This window comes from Leptodactylus fuscus, chromosome 6 (assembly GCF_031893055.1).
Source record: "Leptodactylus fuscus isolate aLepFus1 chromosome 6, aLepFus1.hap2, whole genome shotgun sequence".
Taxonomy (NCBI): Eukaryota; Metazoa; Chordata; class Amphibia; order Anura; family Leptodactylidae; genus Leptodactylus; species Leptodactylus fuscus.
In genome coordinates, this window is record NC_134270.1 from 81,273,585 (window position 1) to 81,294,812 (window position 21,228).

Below are 21,228 nucleotides of genomic sequence, written 5' to 3' on the forward strand. Positions count from 1 at the left end.
ATCTATTTTTGAACAGCCCAAGTGGGGTTAATCAGCCATCTTGGAAATACTGTAACAGATGTGGAAATGGATTGAACTATTTAACTGAAAAACTGTTGCTTAGAAAACTGTGATGTGACATTTTACTTGACAAGACTATTGAATGTAAATACTACTTCTCAGCAGAGAAAGTTGATACAACTATCACTCCTTGAAGCCATCAGCGCTAGAACTTGTTCCATTGCATTGTGGCTTTGTTTGAATACTGCCGCTGCATTTTCTTGTTTTGTTTGTGTTTTGGAGAAATTATGCGAAAATTGTGGAAAAATATTTTATTACTATGTTGGCTAAAAAAAAATCTGTACCAAATATTTGTGTACAAATCCACCTTAAGAAGCTTCAAATCCTGAACAACAAAGTAAGAATTCTGTATGTTGCTGCTTAGTCTGACTGGCAGACGTCTCAGAAATACCTTGCAGGAGCAGGGGAGGCGCTGGATGTGTGTAGGCTGATATGAAGTTGAATTCACTTTGACTAAAGCCCCTCCTATTAGCCCCTTGTCTGCTCACCTCTTACTAGGAGGGTGTATCCTCGCCCCTCCACTTGTTTGAGGGCTGGCCACAAGGAGGAGGGGGATTAATACTTTGTATGCTATTCATCCAAACAGTTGATAGCAGAATTCCAGACTGAAGGAGAACTACGTCAAAAGAGACTTACATTTGGTAAGTAACAAAAACAGAGATTGCTTCTACTTCTGCAACCTAACCATCTACATTGCTGCCAATCTAGTGTCCAATATAAGAATAGGACATTCTCTACACTATTCATTGTCCAATATACCTTTAACCTGTCTAACTATCTCAAGCTATGGTCATCTTGTTGTGTTTCTTAAGGTTTTCCTTTGCTGTGCCTACTTACATTAGTAAAGTTGTGCTGTGATTATTGTTGGCATTTCTGCTATTACTTGTGATAGAACAGATTATGAGATCAATGCCGCTACTTATGGAAATGTAATCTGATTTTAACTCATTTCCTGCTTGTTAGAAAATAGTTTAATAATTGTTTAAGCTGATGGCATGATACTGACAGCTCAGTGCACATATATTTTGTGAAGACATTAGCACTCGGGTGAGTAGAGTACATAGAATTACTGTCTGGGAGATATACACTGATGTCAACAGAGAGATCCCATAACAACACTCCTTCAAGCATGTTATACATAATAAACAACTACATGCAGCGACTGATGCTGGTGGCATCTGGATTTGATAAGCATCCGCCCAAACATATTTAAATGACTGCTTTAAAAGCGCAGCGAAATCAGACTGTTAGAGATTTTTTTAACATAGATTTCTTTGGTAAGTTTGATAAAATCTACATTATTCTAGTTTTTTTATGAGATACACTGGCCTGTAAGATGCACTTAGGTTTTATAGGAGGAGAATAGGGAGAAAAAAAATATGGGGGGATCTGCTGCTGACATCATTATGGTAGAGATCTGCTGCTGGAGTGGCACAGGTTGTGCAACACTCTTGTATGGGGACAGCAGTTTTGAACAACCTGTGTGTCTCTGCATCTGTCCTGCTGTACAGGAGCTACAAACTACAGCCTGCCCAAGCATGATGAGCGTTTTAGTTTTGCAACTGGTGCAGGGCCACCTTAACAGGAATTTGCCTATATTAATGTGAGACACACCAGTCACATCATGGAGGCACATACGGGTGCTGCAGGCTTTCTTCTCCTAACATGACGGCACTGCCTGGCCACCACACAGTATAATATGCTCCACAGTGACCCCTACATAGTATAGTATGCTCCACAGTGGCCCCACACACTATATAATATGCTTCATAGCATTCTCCTTGGTCTTCTTCTGCCTGTGACTTTACTGCTGGGGCCTGTGATTGGGCCTCAGCGGTCACATGGGGCACACTGAAGTCATTAGTCAGGACACACACACATCACACATGACTGCTGGGGCACAATCACAGGCACCAGTAGTGACTTTTGGTGCATGTGACCTCTTTCACAGGCTGAAAGAGCCCCAAAGTGGAATCAGAACAGGTGAATATATGTGTTTGTTATTTTTAATCACCTTCCCTGGGCAGGCTTTCCCTGTTTGCTATTATGGTGCTGCTGAGTGCCATCTGCAGCTGGCTGTGTACCTCATGCTGCTGCCTCCTGTGATCCCACTCCACCGCCACCTCTAGTCCCACCCAACTACATTTGTCTTATAGTCCAAAAAATCCGGGTAGTTTCACTGTTCAAGGTTTCTACCTCCAATACGGAGTTTTCATTTTTTGTATAATGAGGACATTATAAAACTAGATTCTTGACTTTGGAGATGCAGCAGGACTTGTGCAAAACTTTCCTTACAGGTAGAGTAGCTATCAAGTATTTTACTATCAAAATTAGCCAAACTTTTATAAAGGGTTATGTGTACACATATTCCCTTAGAATATACGATATAGTACGCTTTCACCCTACTGTTTCCAGAAATCCATGCAAACACGGAGAGAACATACAAACTCCTTGCAGATGTTGTTCCTGGTGGGATTCAAACCCAGGACTTCAGCGCTATAAGACTGCAGTGCTAACCACTGAGCCACTGTGTTGCCCCAGTGATATACTTTTTATCTGGTGGATGTACCTAATCATTATATTCATACTAGCAGTACTAAAATGGACACTAACTTTTCAAACAAATCATACAATGCACTTTATTTATTTACAAATGTTGGTGTTTTCTTCCTGAAAAAAAAAACTTTTTATGTTGCTGCTAGTAAGCGTGTCCCACCTTGCTATTTTACTGTTCACTTCATGTTACAAGTGCAAGGCTGTCTTTAGAAACCAAAAGGCTGAAGATGGAACACATGAAGTGGTGGGGGTAGGGGCCTGCCTGTACATTGCTTAGAGAGTTCTGTATCTTCTCAAAGTTTACAGTGGGTGTAAGGAAACTTCTCACTAGCTGCTTGTGTTATTGCTGATGGGATGTTAGCCATAGACAACAAGTAGCTATCCACAATGTACTCAGAACTTTTTTTCTCTCTGTGTCAGGGATCTTTTTAGCTGCATCATAACCTGGATCTTAGTCCAGTGCCCCTGGATCTCTTGTATTATGTTCACTTGGGCTGAGTTTTCTTTGCTATTCATCCAACAGCCAAAAAAAAATTACTTGCTGAAACATTTTCTGAAATGTATCATTATCGTATGTATTATCCACATTGGTTAATTCAGCTTCCTTCCATGCCCACCAGAATTCATAGAGCTACAAAATGATGAACCCCATTGTTGTCATGTCGATTGGTTAAATAACAGATCCACAGTGTGACGCTTTTCAAAGACATTTAAGTAACTAGGACAGACATTAGGGATCATTTCAACAATATATGGGAACCCTAGATCGCATATTCTATGTCACTCACCCAACAAGCCTCAGAATGGTGAAATAGTCACATTCCATATCATTTGTATCGTTTCATACAAGCACAACCACCTACCCGATGTACTGTATAGAGAACATGCTGACCACAAATAGTTGAATAAAAGCTATTGGAGCCCTGTTCTTCTGATGTGAGATGACGGACCCAGCAACAGTGGAAGCAATATACCTCTATGGCCAGCATCATAAGACATATTTTCCAGGGTATACATATGATCTATAGCAACGGCTGCTGTAAATCTTAAGGCTTTAAGAAGTTAATGAGGTATTTTATAAACATATACACAGGCCCACTGTGACTTCTGAAGTCTGTAATCCTTTCACGCAGTGAGATATCTCAGTTCAGTATACCATTAGCAACTGCATTACAATTTGTGATGCATATGCTATACATATAATCTTATAATTAGAAATTTTTCCTAACAAGCTTGATGATTCTTAGATATATAAATGGACAGTTAGATACATATTGTGATTCCAGTATTGACACAATCACACAGATTTACTAATATTTAAATAGTATAAAATTAATGTTATATTACACAGTCAGATGTCGGCCCACTGAAGTACTGATCAATGAGAAACGCGTTGATCAGTACTCGTTTGCATCAGCATAACTACACAGGGCACTGTTAACTGAATGGGAGAGGAACAAGCTCTACTGCTCTCCCCTATTCACCTGCAGGGTTTATCAGCGGCTCATTACATAGGGGGATGTTCTCCTAATAATTTGCATCTTTTATCCTGCATAAGGCGGGGGACCCACGTGTTGTATACTGTGACGTTTTACAGTTCCTATAGTTCTAGCAAATCCCATCCGCACATTTGGCCATACTGAATAAATATATTTAGAATCATTTAATAATAAAAACTTTCTAAAGCCTTATTTTATTTTTTTCATTAGGTATGTTTTTTTCTTATACCGAGCTTTTTCTTTCCCTATATCTGCGTGATATATAGAGAACTAACTCTATAAACCAGTATATTGTATGTTTGGAAAATATATTTCTAATCATATAATGTACTGGCATGTAGAGATATCTCTCTATACTACTACTTTATGTAGGGATAATACAGTACTATTGCATTTAGTATATTTATTAGTATAAGAAATAAAAACTCCTACTGATTCTAATAGAGCTTGTAGCTCAGTCAGAAGGGTAACACACTTTCATTCTTTGTTTTCTCAGTTAAAATCTTGATACCTAATGAAAAATGTATTAATAAAGTTAAGGATTTCCCAGCAACCTCCTTAGTAATATTCACTATATTTAAGTGTCAAAGAGCAGTGACTATTAATGAAGTGACTTGCCTGCATTAGTAAATTTGCTCTAACGGTTATCTGTACAAAAATCGACAAGAACTTGCCTCTAGAAGCAAATCACGGCGCACATTTTATTGATCCAGAAGGTTTAAAAAACAAGAGAAGAGTTATTGAAAAGACAATACATTTAGATTCTTATCTACAGCTTTCATTTAGCCCAATACTATAAGACTGCTTTTAATGCAATTATTAAATATGATATTTACACAGGAGATTACAATAAGTTTACAATGACTCTTTCCAGAAATTTCCCAGGAGGTCTATAAGGAGTTGAACATTAAATATAAGCACTGTATATATATATATGTGTGCGCTGCTTACATGAAAAAGTTATACTTGGTGTTAAAATATACAGTTTTGGGTTTTTTACTAAGTTGTGTCAGTGTTGGATATTATTTCATTTTCAATGTGTGTGATATCATAGTTTCTGGAGCTGAGAACCTTTTAGGATAACCTTTTTGTATAATTCTTTGTTTGTGTTTATTTGGTGATAAGATCTCTTACTAATTAAGTATGCAACAATCTGAAAGATGGCCATACATATTAAATTGACCTGTAGTTATCTCTCCTGACCCCTCCATAGATATGCATTCTTGGTTCAGACAGGAGTTACATGTGTTACCAATGGGGGAGGGGAGAAGTCCACTACCAGACACTTCTAGTAGCAGCTTATCTCCCTGATAACAAAAGGATTGGGCATGTGGAAATCCAACAGCTGAATTTTTATTTTCTCCAAACCATTCTAATGTGTATGGTCAAATGAAATCCAACAAGGAACATTTTGCAGGTGAGGCTTGCTGGATGTAGGGTAGATTTGCTGCAGTCCATATGAGGCTGAGGATAGCCTGGTGCAAAAACCTAGGTAGTTTATATAGGTCAAAATGGCTTAAGTACATAAAAGTATACAGACCTTTCTAATTTTCATCACTGAAGTCTGGTTTCCCAAATCATAGCTCTTGCAGTAATTGTCATTGTTTTGATCATCGTGCAATTCTTTAAGATAGAACTTGGATCACCATAAACGTAAAGTTTAAAGAAATTAGTATCGTATATATAGTAAATGCCTTGCTAAGACTTGACTACTTTGATGCAGACTGTTAGTGTGGCTATTGCACAGAAAATCGGCAACAAAGTACCTGGCCATGGTTAGTGAATTGGGTCTAACAAAAACCACTTACATTTGTTAAAAAAAAAAAAAATCTTGTATTTTAAGGCACGCTGTCAATTTTCAGATCTACCTCATCTGCTATACAGATTTTACCGTCTTTAACTTGACTTGAGAACTTGCTGCTTTGTAATATCCTAAAATAAAAGCCAAAGAGAAACACATGACGGTGAATATAACAAATCCATTGTGGACATTGTGTCTGCACTTTAGTGTACAGCCTTTTTTATAGGCAAATGAAGAGTTGACCTGGATTTCTATATTGAAGTTAGCTTACAATTTATAGCTGAATCCTGTGGAACTTTCTATTAGCTTTTAGAAATTGTGGCAGGCTATCACAGAAGAAAATAGTATTAGCTGGTATTCCTTGTATTTGTTACTAACTATTTGTTCCATTCCATTAGCTCTCTATGTAGGACGACTGGAAGAACAATACTTTATGGTAACCAGTGAAAACTTCGATCTTGTAAAGATTTATGGTCTTTCGCTGACCCTGGAATATCTTCAGAATTCTTTTCTTCTGTTGGGTGGAACTAGTTCAATGATGTGCACTTAGATTTCCTTGTAAATAACTGGACAGAAAGCTTTGGTCATTCCAGACTGAATGTGCCTTGTAAATCCTGTTCCTGGAATGCCTGATGAGATAATAGTAAATCAGGGAAAAATAACATTCATGTACAGTGTCAATGATACAAGAAGGGTGAAGTGAAACCAGCCAAGTGATAAGAGGGCGGAATTCAATGAAAGGTGAAGCAGCTCCAAACTAAACTAAAGCAAGCAGATTAATACAATAGATAAGCATTAGAGATGAGCGAACAGTGTTCTATCGAACTCATGTTCGATCGGATATTAGGCTGTTCGGCATGTTCGAATCGAATCGAACACCGCGTGGTAAAGTGCGCCATTACTCGATTCCCCTCCCACCTTCCCTGGCGCCTTTTTTGCTCCAATAACAGCGCAGGGTAGGTGGGACAGGAACTACGACACCGGTGACGTTGAAAAAAGTAGGCAAAACCCATTGGCTGCCGAAAACATGTGACCTCTAATTTAAAAGAACAGCGCCGCCCAGGTTCGCGTCATTCTGAGCTTGCAATTCACCGAGGACGGAGGTTTCCGTCCAGCTAGCTAGGGCTTAGATTCTGGGTAGGCAGGGACAGGCTAGGATAGGAAGGAGAAGACAACCAACAGCTCTTGTAAGAGCTAAATTCCAGGGAGAAGCTTGTCAGTGTAACGTGGCACTGACGGGCTCAATCGCCGCAACCCAGCTTTCCCAGGATCCTGAATGGAATACACTGTCAGTGTATTCCCGTATACCCGATATATACCCCGATACCCGTTCCAACGGTGTGCCCCCCCACCTTCACCCCAGAAATACCCTGCAAGTCCCCTAGCAATAGAATTGGGGCTATATACACCCACAATTTTTACTACTGGTATACAGTGCCATTGTCTGACTGGGAATTCAAAGAATATATTGGGAATACAAATACCCTCATTTCTTGCTACTGCCATATAGTGCCAGTTTCTGACTGGTAATTCAAAGAATATATTGGGGTTACGTGCACCCACAATTTTTACTACTGGTATACAGTGCCATTGTCTGACTGGGAATTCAAAGAATATATTGGGAATACAAATACCCTCATTTCTTGCTACTGCCATATAGTGCCAGTGTCTGACTGGGAATTTAAAGAATATATTGGGGTTACGTGCACCCACAATTTTTACTACTGGTATACAGTGCCATTGTCTGACTGGGAATTCAAAGAATATATTGGGAATACAAATACCCTCATTTCTTGCTACTGCCATATAGTGCCAGTGTCTGACTGGGAATTCAAAGAATATATTGGGGTTACGTGCACCCACAATTTTTACTACTGGTATACAGTGCCATTGTCTGACTGGGAATTCAAAGAATATATTGGGGTTATAAATACCCTCATTTCTTGCTACTGCCATATAGTGCCAGTTTCTGACTGGTAATTCAAAGAATATATTGGGGTTACGTGCACCCACAATTTTTACTACTGGTATACAGTGCCATTGTCTGACTGGGAATTCAAAGAGTATATTGGGAATACAAATACCCTCATTTCTTGCTACTGCCATATAGTGCCAGTTTCTGACTGGTAATTCAAAGAATATATTGGGGTTACGTGCACCCACAATTTTTACTACTGGTATACAGTGCCATTGTCTGACTGGGAATTCAAAGAATATATTGGGAATACAAATACCCTCATTTCTTGCTACTGCCATATAGTGCCAGTGTCTGACTGGGAATTCAAAGAATATATTGGGGTTACGTGCACCCACAATTTTTACTACTGGTATACAGTGCCATTGTCTGACTGGGAATTCAAAGAGTATATTGGGAATACAAATACCCTCATTTCTTGCTACTGCCATATAGTGCCAGTTTCTGACTGGTAATTCAAAGAATATATTGGGGTTACGTGCACCCACAATTTTTACTACTGGTATACAGTGCCATTGTCTGACTGGGAATTCAAAGAGTATATTGGGAATACAAATACCCTCATTTCTTGCTACTGCCATATAGTGCCAGTTTCTGACTGGGAATTCAAAGAATATATTGGGGTTACGTGCACCCACAATTTTTACTACTGGTATACAGTGCCATTGTCTGACTGGGAATTCAAAGAATATATTGGGGTTATAAATACCCTCATTTCTTGCTACTGCCATATAGTGCCAGTTTCTGACTGGTAATTCAAAGAATATATTGGGGTTACGTGCACCCACAATTTTTACTACTGGTATACAGTGCCATTGTCTGACTGGGAATTCAAAGAATATATTGGGGTTATAAATACCCTCATTTCTTGCTACTGCCATATAGTGCCAGTTTCTGACTGGTAATTCAAAGAATATATTGGGGTTACGTGCACCCACAATTTTTACTACTGGTATACAGTGCCATTGTCTGACTGGGAATTCAAAGAATATATTGGGAATACAAATACCCTCATTTCTTGCTACTGCCATATAGTGCCAGTGTCTGACTGGGAATTCAAAGAATATATTGGGGTTACGTGCACCCACAATTTTTACTACTGGTATACAGTGCCATTGTCTGACTGGGAATTCAAAGAATATATTGGGAATACAAATACCCTCATTTCTTGCTACTGCCATATAGTGCCAGTGTCTGACTGGTAATTCAAAGAATATATTGGGGTTACGTGCACCCACAATTTTTACTACTGGTATACAGTGCCATTGTCTGACTGGGAATTCAAAGAGTATATTGGGAATACAAATACCCTCATTTCTTGCTACTGCCATATAGTGCCAGTTTCTGACTGGTAATTCAAAGAATATATTGGGGTTACGTGCACCCACAATTTTTACTACTGGTATACAGTGCCATTGTCTGACTGGGAATTCAAAGAGTATATTGGGAATACAAATACCCTCATTTCTTGCTACTGCCATATAGTGCCAGTTTCTGACTGGTAATTCAAAGAATATATTGGGGTTACGTGCACCCACAATTTTTACTACTGGTATACAGTGCCATTGTCTGACTGGGAATTCAAAGAGTATATTGGGAATACAAATACCCTCATTTCTTGCTACTGCCATATAGTGCCAGTTTCTGACTGGTAATTCAAAGAATATATTGGGGTTACGTGCACCCACAATTTTTACTACTGGTATACAGTGCCATTGTCTGACTGGGAATTCAAAGAATATATTGGGGTTATAAATACCCTCATTTCTTGCTACTGCCATATAGTGCCAGTTTCTGACTGGTAATTCAAAGAATATATTGGGGTTACGTGCACCCACAATTTTTACTACTGGTATACAGTGCCATTGTCTGACTGGGAATTCAAAGAGTATATTGGGAATACAAATACCCTCATTTCTTGCTACTGCCATATAGTGCCAGTGTCTGACTGGGAATTCAAAGAATATATTGGGGTTACGTGCACCCACAATTTTTACTACTGGTATACAGTGCCAATTTCTAACTAGGAATTCAAAATGCGCAAGGCTCCCGGAAAGGGACGTGGACGAGGCCGTGGGCGAGGTCGGGGGAATGGTTCTGGGGAGCAAGGTAGCAGTGAAGCCACAGGGCGTCCCGTGCCTACTCCTGTGGGGCAGCAAGCATTGCGCCACTCCACAGTGCCAGGGTTGCTTGCCACATTAACTAAACTGCAGGGTACAAACCTTAGTAGGCCCGAGAACCAGGGACAGGTCTTGCAATGGCTGTCAGAGAACGCTTACAGCACATTGTCCAGCAGCCAGTCAGACTCTGCCTCCTCTCCTCCTATTACCCAACAGTCTTGTCTTCCTTCCTCCCAAAATTCCGAAGCTTTACAGAACAATAACCCAAACTGTCCCTGCTCCCCAGAGCTGTTCTCCGCTCCTTTCATTGTCCCTCAACCTGCCTCTCCACGTCACGATTCCACGAACCTAACAGAGGAGCATCTGTGTCCAGATGCTCAAACACTAGAGTCTCCTCCATCTCCGTTCGATTTGGTGGTGGATGACCAGCAACCCACCCTCATCGACGATGATGTGACGCAGTTGCCGTCAGGGCATCCAGTTGACCGGCGCATTGTGCGGGAGGAGGAGATGAGACAGGAGTTGGAAGAGGAAGTGGTGGATGATGAGGACACTGACCCGACCTGGACAGGGGGGATGTCAAGCGGGGAAAGTAGTGTGGATGTTGAGGCAGGTGCAGCACCAAAAAGGGTAGCTAGAGGCAGAGGCAGAGGTCAGCAGCTTAGGCGAAGCCAGGCCACACCCGGAATCTCCCAAGATGTTCCAGTTCGTACCCAGCCCCGAAAAACTCCCACCTCGAGGGCACGTTTCTCGAAGGTGTGGAGTTTTTTCAAGGAATGCGCCGAGGACAGATATAGTGTTGTCTGCACAATTTGCCTCTCGAAATTGATTAGGGGCTCTGAGAAGAGCAACCTGTCCACCACTTCAATGCGCCGTCATTTGGAATCCAAGCACTGGAATCAGTGGCAGGCAGCAACGGCAGGACAAAGGCCGCCTGCCGTTCACGCCACTGCCACTGCCTCTGCCACTGCCTCTGCCTCTGCCACTGCCACTGCTGACTGTGCTGGCGATGCACTCCAGAGGACGAGCCAGGACACCACTTCATCTGCCTCCGCCACTTTGTTGACTTCTACCTCATCCTCCCCTGGTCCTGTCTTATCTCCTTCTCCTGCACCATCAAAGGCACCATCAGGCGTTTCTTTACAACAACCCACCATCTCTCAGACATTGGAGCGGCGGCAGAAATACACTGCTAACCACCCACACGCGCAAGCCTTGAACGCCAACATCGCTAAACTGCTGGCCCAGGAGATGTTGGCGTTCCGGCTTGTTGAAACTCCCGCCTTCCTGGACCTGATGGCAACTGCGGCACCTCGCTATGCCGTCCCTAGCCGTCACTACTTCTCCCGGTGTGCCGTCCCCGCCTTGCACCAGCACGTGTCACTCAACATCAGGCGGGCCCTTAGTTCCGCGCTTTGCACAAAGGTCCACTTGACCACCGACGCGTGGACAAGTGCATGCGGACAGGGACGCTACATTTCACTGACGGCACACTGGGTGAATGTAGTTGAGGCTGGGACTGCTTCCCAAACTGGCCCGGTGTACCTCGTCTCCCCGCCTAACATTCCTGGCAGGGACACGAGAAGAACACCCCCCTCCTCCTCCTCCTCTACCGCCTCCTCCTCCGCCACCGCCTCCTCCTCCGCCACCGCCTCCTCCTCCGCTGTTAGATTGACCCCAGCTACGAGTTGGAAACGTTGCAGCACTGGCGTTGGTAGACGTCAGCAGGCTGTGCTGAAGCTGATCAGCTTGGGGGACAGACAGCACACTGCCTCCGAGGTGAGGGATGCCCTCCTCGATGAGACGGCAATATGGTTTGAGCCGCTGCACCTGGGCCCAGGCATGGTCGTTTGTGATAACGGCCGGAACCTGGTAGCAGCTCTGGAGCTTGCCGGACTCCAACATGTTCCATGCCTGGCCCACGTCTTCAACCTAGTGGTGCAACGTTTCCTAAAGAGCTACCCCAATGTTCCAGAGCTACTGGTGAAAGTGCGGCGCATGTGCGCCCACTTTCGCAAGTCGACAGTAGCCGCTGCTAGCTTAAAATCTCTCCAGCAATGCCTGCATGTGCCACAACACCGGCTTTTGTGCGACGTCCCCACACGCTGGAACTCAACGTTTCAGATGTTGAATAGAGTGGTTGAGCAGCAGAGACCTTTGATGGAATACCAGCTACAAAACCCTAGGGTGCCACAAAGTCAGCTGCCTCAGTTTCACATCCATGAGTGGCCATGGATGAGAGACCTTTGTGACATCCTACGGGTCTTTGAGGAGTCCACAAGGAGGGTGAGCTCTGAGGATGCGATGGTGAGCCTTACAATCCCGCTCTTGTGTGTTCTGAGAGAATCCCTGATTGACATCAGGGATAACTCAGATCACACAGAGGAGTTAGGGATAGCATCCGATCCGTCACAGCTGGAGAGTAGGTCCACACATCTGTCCGCTTCACTGCGTTTAATGGAGGAGGAGGAGGAGGAGGAGGAGGAAGAAGAGTTGTCCGATGATGTGATGGTGATACAGGAGGCTTCCGGGCAACTTCGAATCGTCCCATTGTTGCAGCGCGGATGGGTAGACATGGAGGATGAGGAGGAAATGGAGATTGAACTTTCCGGTGGGGCCAGAGGAGTCATGCCAACTAACACTGTGGCAGACATGGCTGAGTTCATGTTGGGGTGCTTTACAACCGACAAGCGTATTGTCAAAATCATGGAGGACAACCAGTACTGGATCTTTGCTATCCTTGACCCCCGGTATAAAAACAACATCTCGTCTTTTATTCCGGTAGAGGGGAGGGCCAATCGCATCAATGCTTGCCACAGGCAATTGGTGCAGAATATGATGGAGATGTTTCCAGCATGTGACGTTGGCGGCAGGGAGGGCAGTTCCTCCAGTAGGCAACCAAGTTCTCACCGGTCCACACAAACGAGGGGCACACTGTCTAAGGTCTGGGACACCTTGATGGCACCCCCTCGCCAAAGTGCCGCCACGGAGGGTCCTAGTGTCACCAGGCGTGAGAAGTATAGGCGCATGTTGCGGGAATACCTTTCCGACCACAGCCCTGTCCTCTCCGACCCCTCTGCGCCCTACACGTATTGGGTGTCGAAGTTTGACCTGTGGCTTGAACTTGCCCTATATGCCTTGGAGGTGCTGTCCTGTCCTGCCGCCAGCGTCCTATCTGAGAGGGTGTTCAGTGCAGCCGGTGGCATCATCACTGACAAGCGCACCCGTCTGTCAGCTGAGAGTGCCGACCGGCTCACTTTGATAAAAATGAACCACCACTGGGTAGAGCCGTCATTTTTGTGCCCACCTGTGTAAAGCACCCCAACATGAAACTCCATGTCTGTACTCAACCTCTCCAATTCCTCCGCATCCTCATACTCATCCACCATAAGCGTTGCACAATTCTGCTAATACTAGGCTCCCTCCAACATGATTTCCCCCAACTCTGCTGGTTAGAGGCTCCCTCCACCCTGATTTCCACCAACTCTGCTGGTTAGAGGCTCCCTCCACCCTGCTTTCCCACAACTCTGCTGGTTAGAGGCTCCTTCCACCATGAATTTGCCCAAACTGGGCTGTTTAGAGGCTCCCTCCACCATGAATTGGTCCAAACTGGGCTGTTTAGAGGCTCCCTCCACCATGAATTAGCCCAAACTGGGCTGTTTAGAGGCTCCCTCCACCATGAATTGGTCCAAACTGGGTTTTTTAGAGGCTCCCTCCACCATTAATTGGTCCAAACTGGGCTGGTTAGAGGCTCCCTCCACCATGAATTTGCCCAAACTGGGCTGTTTAGAGGCTCCCTCCACCATGAATTTGCCCAAACTGGGCTGGTTAGAGGCTCCCTCCACCATGAATTGGTCCAAACTGGGTTTTTTAGAGGCTCCCTCCACCATTAATTGGTCCAAACTGGGCTGGTTAGAGGCTCCCTCCACCATGAATTTGCCCAAACTGGGCTGTTTAGAGGCTCCCTCCACCATGAATTTGCCCAAACTGGGCTGGTTAGAGGCTCCCTCCACCATGAATTGGTCCAAACGGGTTTTTAGAGGCTCCCTTCACCATGAATTGGTCCAAACTTGGCTGTTTAGAGGCTCCCTCCACCATGAATTGGTCCAAACTTGGCTGTTTAGAGGCTCCCTCCACCATGAATTGGTCCAAACTGGGTTTTTTAGAGGCTCCCTCCACCATGAATTTGCCCAAACTGGGCTGTTTAGAGGCTCCCTCCACCATGAATTTGCCCAAACTGGGCTGGTTAGAGGCTCCCTCCACCATGAATTGGTCCAAACGGGTTTTTAGAGGCTCCCTTCACCATGAATTGGTCCAAACTTGGCTGGTTAGAGGCTCCCTCCACCATTAATTGGTCCAAACTGGGCTGGTTAGAGGCTCCCTCCACCATGAATTGGTCCAAACTGGGGTTTTTAGAGGCTCCCTCCACCATGAATTGGTCCAAACTTGGCTGTTTAGAGGCTCCCTCCACCATTAATTGGTCCAAACTGGGCTGGTTAGAGGCTCCCTCCACCATTAATTGGTCCAAACTGGGCTGGTTAGAGGCTCCCTCCACCATGAATTGGTCCAAACGGGTTTTTAGAGGCTCCCTTCACCATGAATTGGTCCAAACTTGGCTGTTTAGAGGCTCCCTCCACCATGAATTGGTCCAAACTTGGCTGTTTAGAGGCTCCCTTCACCATGAATTGGTCCAAACTTGGCTGTTTAGAGGCTCCCTCCACCATGAATTGGTCCAAACTTGGCTGTTTAGAGGCTCCCTCCACCATGAATTGGTCCAAACTGGGTTTTTTAGAGGCTCCCTCCACCATGAATTTGCCCAAACTGGGCTGTTTAGAGGCTCCCTCCACCATGAATTTGCCCAAACTGGGCTGGTTAGAGGCTCCCTCCACCATGAATTGGTCCAAACGGGTTTTTAGAGGCTCCCTTCACCATGAATTGGTCCAAACTTGGCTGGTTAGAGGCTCCCTCCACCATTAATTGGTCCAAACTGGGCTGGTTAGAGGCTCCCTCCACCATGAATTGGTCCAAACTGGGGTTTTTAGAGGCTCCCTCCACCATGAATTGGTCCAAACTTGGCTGTTTAGAGGCTCCCTCCACCATTAATTGGTCCAAACTGGGCTGGTTAGAGGCTCCCTCCACCATTAATTGGTCCAAACTGGGCTGGTTAGAGGCTCCCTCCACCATTAATTGGTCCAAACTGGGCTGGTTAGAGGCTCCCTCCACCATGAATTTGCCCAAACTGGGCTGTTTAGAGGCTCCCTCCACCATGAATTTGCCCAAACTGGGCTGTTTAGAGGCTCCCTCCACCATGAATTGGTCCAAACTGGGTTTTTTAGAGGCTCCCTCCACCATGAATTGGTCCAAACTGGGCTGGTTAGAGGCTCCCTCCACCATGAATTGGTCCAAACTGGGGTGGTTAGAGGCTCCCTCCACCATTAATTGGTCCAAACTGGGCTGGTTAGAGGCTCCCTCCAACATGAATTGGTCCAAACGGGTTTTTAGAGGCTCCCTTCACCATGAATTGGTCCAAACTTGGCTGTTTAGAGGCTCCCTCCACCATGAATTGGTCCAAACTTGGCTGTTTAGAGGCTCCCTCCACCATGAATTGGTCCAAACTGGGTTTTTTAGAGGCTCCCTCCACCATGAATTTGCCCAAACTGGGCTGTTTAGAGGCTCCCTCCACCATGAATTTGCCCAAACTGGGCTGGTTAGAGGCTCCCTCCACCATGAATTGGTCCAAACTGGGGTTTTTAGAGGCTCCCTCCACCATGAATTGGTCCAAACTTGGCTGTTTAGAGGCTCCCTCCACCATGAATTGGTCCAAACTGGGGTGGTTAGAGGCTCCCTCCACCATGAATTGGTCCAAACTGGGTTTTTTAGAGGCTCCCTCCACCATGAATTTGCCCAAACTGGGCTGGTTAGAGGCTCCCTCCACCATGAATTGGTCCAAACTGGGGTTTTTAGAGGCTCCCTCCACCATGAATTTGCCCAAACTCTGCTGGTTAGAGGCTCAATCCACCCTGATTTTCAAAACAAATGTTGGTGCCAACCTCAACTTACTACAAGGGCCAAATTCACTGCTGGTGACAAGCTCTCCTCACTGCAAGTGCCAAATACACATGTTTCAAGGTGTTTTCCTACTGTCAGAGAGGTGGTATTGAGTGTGTAAAGTGTGTAGTTGTTAGGCTGTGATGTTGGGGTAATAGAGGGTCTTTGGTGTGTTAGATGCCCCCAGACATGCTTCCCCTGCTGTCCCAGTGTCATTCCAGAGGTGTTGGCATCATTTCCTGGGGTGTCATAGTGGACTTGGTGACCCTCCAGACACGGATTTGGGTTTCCCCCTTAACGAGTATCTGTTCCCCATAGACTATAATGGGGTTCGAAACCCGTTCGAACACACGAACATTGAGCGGCTGTTCGAATCGAATTTCGAACCTCGAACATTTTAGTGTTCGCTCATCTCTAATAAAGACCTCTTTGTAATATGTAGGAGCTTGTTTTGCCTCTGACGTTTTGTTTTTTTTTTTTGCACTGGTGTCTTGTTCTGGCGGAAGTCCTCGCCGCAAGTGATCGTTGAAGTTAATTAGTGACCTCAGTTGTCTAATAAGAGGAATTGGAACGTCACTGACATCCCGTGTAATTTAACATGCGGTGGGGACTTCCACCAAAACAAGACGCCGGCGCTGCAGGAACGGATCATGTTGGCAGACACTGGAACATGGAGACAGGAGAGTATGTTTCTTTTTTGTTTGTTTTTTTCACTTACCCAGCCATATATATATATATATATATATATATATATATATATATATATATATATATATATATATATATATATATATATATACACTCACCGGCCACTTTATTAGGTACACCATGCTAGTAACGGGTTGGACCCCCTTTTGCCTTCAGAACTGCCTCAATTCTTCGTGGCATAGATTCAACAAGGTGCTGGAAGCATTCCTCAGAGACTTTGGTCCATATTGACATGATGGCATCACACAGTTGCCGCAGATTTGTCGGCTGCACATCCATGATGCGAATCTCCCATTCCACCACATCCCAAAGATGCTCTATTGGATTGAGATCTGGTGACTGTGGAGGCCATTGGAGTACAGTGAACTCATTGACATGTTCAAGAAACCAGTCTGAGATGATTCCAGCTTTATGACATGGCGCATTATCCTGCTGAAAGTAGCCATCAGATGTTGGGTACATTGTGGTCATAAAGGGATGGACATGGTCAGCAACAATACTCAGGTAGGCTTTGGCGTTGCAACGATGCTCAATTGGTACCAAGGGGCCCAAAGAGTGCCAAGAAAATATTCCCCACACCATGACACCACCACCACCAGCCTGAACCGTTGATACAAGGCAGGATGGATCCATGCTTTCATGTTGTTGACGCCAAATTCTGACCCTACCATCCAAATGTTGCAGCAGAAATCGAGACTCATCAGACCAGGCAACGTTTTTCCAATCTTCAATTGTCCAATTTCGATGAGCTTGTGCAAATTGTAGCCTCAGTTTCCTGTTCTTAGCTGAAAGGAGTGGCACCCGGTGTGGTCTTCTGCTGCTGTAGCCCATCTGCCTCAAAGTTCGACGTACTGTGCGTTCAGAGATGCTCTTCTGGCTACCTTGGTTGTAACGGGTGGCTATTTGAGTCACTGTTGCCTTTCTATCAGCTCGAACCAGTCTGGCCATTCTCCTCTGACCTCTGGCATCAACAACGCATTTCCGCCCACAGAACTGCCGCTCACTGGATGTTTTTTCTTTTTCGGACCATTCTCTGTAAACCCTAGAGATGGTTGTGCGTGAAAATCCCAGTAGATCAGCAGTTTCTGAAATACTCAGACCAGCCCTTCTGGCACCAACAACCATGTCACGTTCAAAGGCACTCAAATCACCTTTCTTCCCCATACTGATGCTCGGTTTGAACTGCAGGAGATTGTCTTGACCATGTCTACATGCCTAAATGCACTGAGTTGCCGCCATGTGATTGGCTGATTAGAAATTAAGTGTTAACGAGCAGTTGGACAGGTGTACCTAATAAAGTGGCCGGTGAGTGTATATATATATATATATATATATATATAAAACAAAAAAAATGTTTATCCTGGACAGTCCCTTTGACTTTTACTGGTGGACAAATATAACAGAGGACTGAATACTAACTAGTAAGCTATGGAAAATCAAGGGGCTTATTTGCTAACAGTGTGTTCCTGCTGCTCACAAACTGCACATATACAAAAAGCTCCATTAGTGGCCTCCCCATGGTATAATGTCCTATTGGTGCCTCCACTCATTATAATGGGGTATCATACTGTGTGTAATTATAATAAGGAACATTATAATTTGTGGGGTGTACTAGTGGAGAATTACATTGTATGGGGCACTAAGAGGCAGGATACTGTGTGGAGAGCACTAATGGAGCATTACATTGTTTGGCAGGCACTAATGGCACATTATAACATATTGGGTCACTAATTTAAATATTCATCTCCTGACCACCGTCCTTTTAGCACTAATACATTACTGTAGTGACAGCAGGATTTGGCTATACCCCTGCTGCCTACACAGAAGTGAGGCCACATTGTTCTTGTGTAGGTAGCAGGGACACTTACTGATCCCTGCTGCCGCTAATGTAATATATTAGGGCTAAAGGGATTGGAGGGCCAGGAGGTAGGGATCTGGATAGCTGGTAGCCACAGTTTGTATTCTGACTGCAGTCCCCCAGCTGCACTATGGAGAGGGCAGCTTCCACCTTTGCCTGGAATTAATCTGACAGATTGGTCACAAACTATGAGAAAACATTGCAGTGGTACCCAATATGTATTTATTTCTATACTAAACTTTTTTTTTCTCTAAACAACACCTTAATGATAAAGGTTTTTTGTTTGAACGGGGCATTTTTTGTAAAACTTTATTTAACATATTTTTCTCACAAGAGGATGTGAAGTTGAAATCATTTGCTGTAATTGCTTGTTTAATTTTAGCCTGACTGTATTACATAGCCATTATCCCATACCTCTGGAATAGAACAAAAAGTAGACACCGAGCACACTCGTAGTGCAGATAATCATAAATATTCTGTGGCAATTTGAAAAACCCACAAGTGACAAATAGACCTGATTGGCCTCTCACCTAATGTGACTGTGATCCCGTTCACAGTTACGTTTAGAAGATTGATGACTAGGTGGAGGGAGCAGCACGTCACAGGAACACCAATAGGAAAGGACCAGGTGTGAAAGAAATGTAAAAAACCAAAAGGACCGCGCTCACAGGTCAATAGATTTATTGGGAAAAAACTGGAGTGCACCTCTGGAATAGGCTAATAGACAAATACTATTGGCCAAAATGGGGACATTTATAGTCCCACAGATGCCATGGTATCCAATTGGCACTCCATGATTATGTGACATAGGTTTGATGGACTGACTTTGGGTGCCCCCTCTACCTTAGATATCATGGTGGCAATTCAGAGCTGCATCTACAGAAATAAACTGCCAGTATCAGAATTAGCTCTGATCTTGGCAGTTGTAAAAGGGGCAGGGCTGTCTAATACATCAATCTATTGTAGTACCCACAAGATCACTGTTAATGAAATATCCATTGTGATGCAGGAAGCAGTACCTACTCATAACACATACATCTATCGCTCATTGTTAATGGGTTAATGGCAGAGAAGTCACAACTTTTATGTCCAGTATATCAAGATGTCTTTGTTTTTCAGTTAAACATTGATTGTATTTTGATCTAACTTGTATCCCGTGCTAGAAAGCCCTACAATGTTAAGCATTATAATTAGTGACAAGCCTCCTAGGCACAGAAGGTATTAATAGCTTCTTCATTAGTGTGATGAAGCTCGGAGGTAGTGCACGACTTAGCCTAGTTGAGGATGACGCTTCTTCCTTTCTCTTTTCCCAGATGGCTTTATAACAAAATTTCATATTTGAAAAGCTTAAGTGATAATCTTCAATGGTTGAAGTGCTTTAATATTATATTTCTTACGGCTACTTGATTTCCTATTATACCCATAGTATATAAGAGAGCTTTATCAGGCATGTTAGTCATAAATTATAGAAATTTGCTAATTTTGCACTAGAAAAGAACAATAAGTTTTACAAGTCAAATAGCTGGCTGTTCCTTACATGTGAGCTGTGCTATAAAATTAACACAATGATTTGTGCATCCAGAGGACTCCAACTCCTCCAAAAGCCATAGATTACTATACTCTATTACTATAGTCAAGATTACAGATTTTGCACTTGGTGGCAAATTACAGTTACATTTTATATTAGAGAAAACATCCAACTTGCAGATTCAATGTTCCCAAGACTCCTATCTCTTGTTATAATGGGGGAAATCCAACAAATATGCTGTGAATAAAAACAGATTTTCATTTGCTTTTAGTTTTTAAGCTGATTAACAGTTGGGTGTTGCACAGGGAAGGGTTAAAGGGGTATTCCCAACTGACTTGTTCACCAACCTGCATGCTGTGTGCTCAGTTCACTTCCTGGTTTTCTCGGTGAATTGGTGGGCGGGGTTTCAATTGCTGTCTCCCAGACAAAGCCGGCTCTGCTATTTCTCTTCATATTTTAAACAAAAATATAGGGCAAATTCCGGTAGTAATATCAAAACAACCACATTAGCCGAAACCAGGCCAACTACCACACAAAAGACAATATTCAACATATCTCCATCAAGTATTACAGACACAGAGAAAAGCATATGAGATAATTGAACATTACCTGTATGTATATCATGCACCAGTACGCGCCCCGACGCGCGTTTCACCACACAAGTGGCTTCGTCAGGGGGAAAGACTAGTCTTTCCCCCTGACGAAGCCAGTGAAACGCGCGTCGGGGCGCGTACTGGTGCATGATATACATACAGGTAATGTTCAATTATCTCATATGCTTTTCTCTGTGTCTGTAATACTTGGTGGAGATATGTTGGTTCTTAGTGGAAATTATTAACCATTCCAAGTCCCTCCATGCACTAACTTATACACAGTAAAATGATAACTGTTTGCATATGTAATATGTAAGCATATTGTTTCATGGAAGCCTATTAGTATGTATTTCATTGCACTTACTGTGGTTGCACCACTTATCTTTGAACTCATGTTCACTATTTATTAATATATTTTTCAATAAATTTATACATTTTTAGAGAAATATTGTCTTTTGTGTGGTAGTTGGCCTGGTTTCGGC

The 21,228-nt window shown here is 43.7% G+C and overlaps 1 protein-coding gene across 1 annotated transcript in view; it reads left to right on the forward strand.

The window, feature by feature from the left end:
* The first annotated feature begins 589 nt into the window (after positions 1-589).
* LOC142210852 (G-protein coupled receptor family C group 5 member C-like) overlaps positions 590-21,228 on the forward strand; it is a 54,383-nt gene continuing 33,744 nt past the window's right edge. Inside the window, exon 1 of the mRNA XM_075280314.1 lies at positions 590-701. The gene's annotated coding sequence lies outside the window, so the exon portion shown is untranslated. The remainder of the gene's footprint in view (positions 702-21,228) is intronic.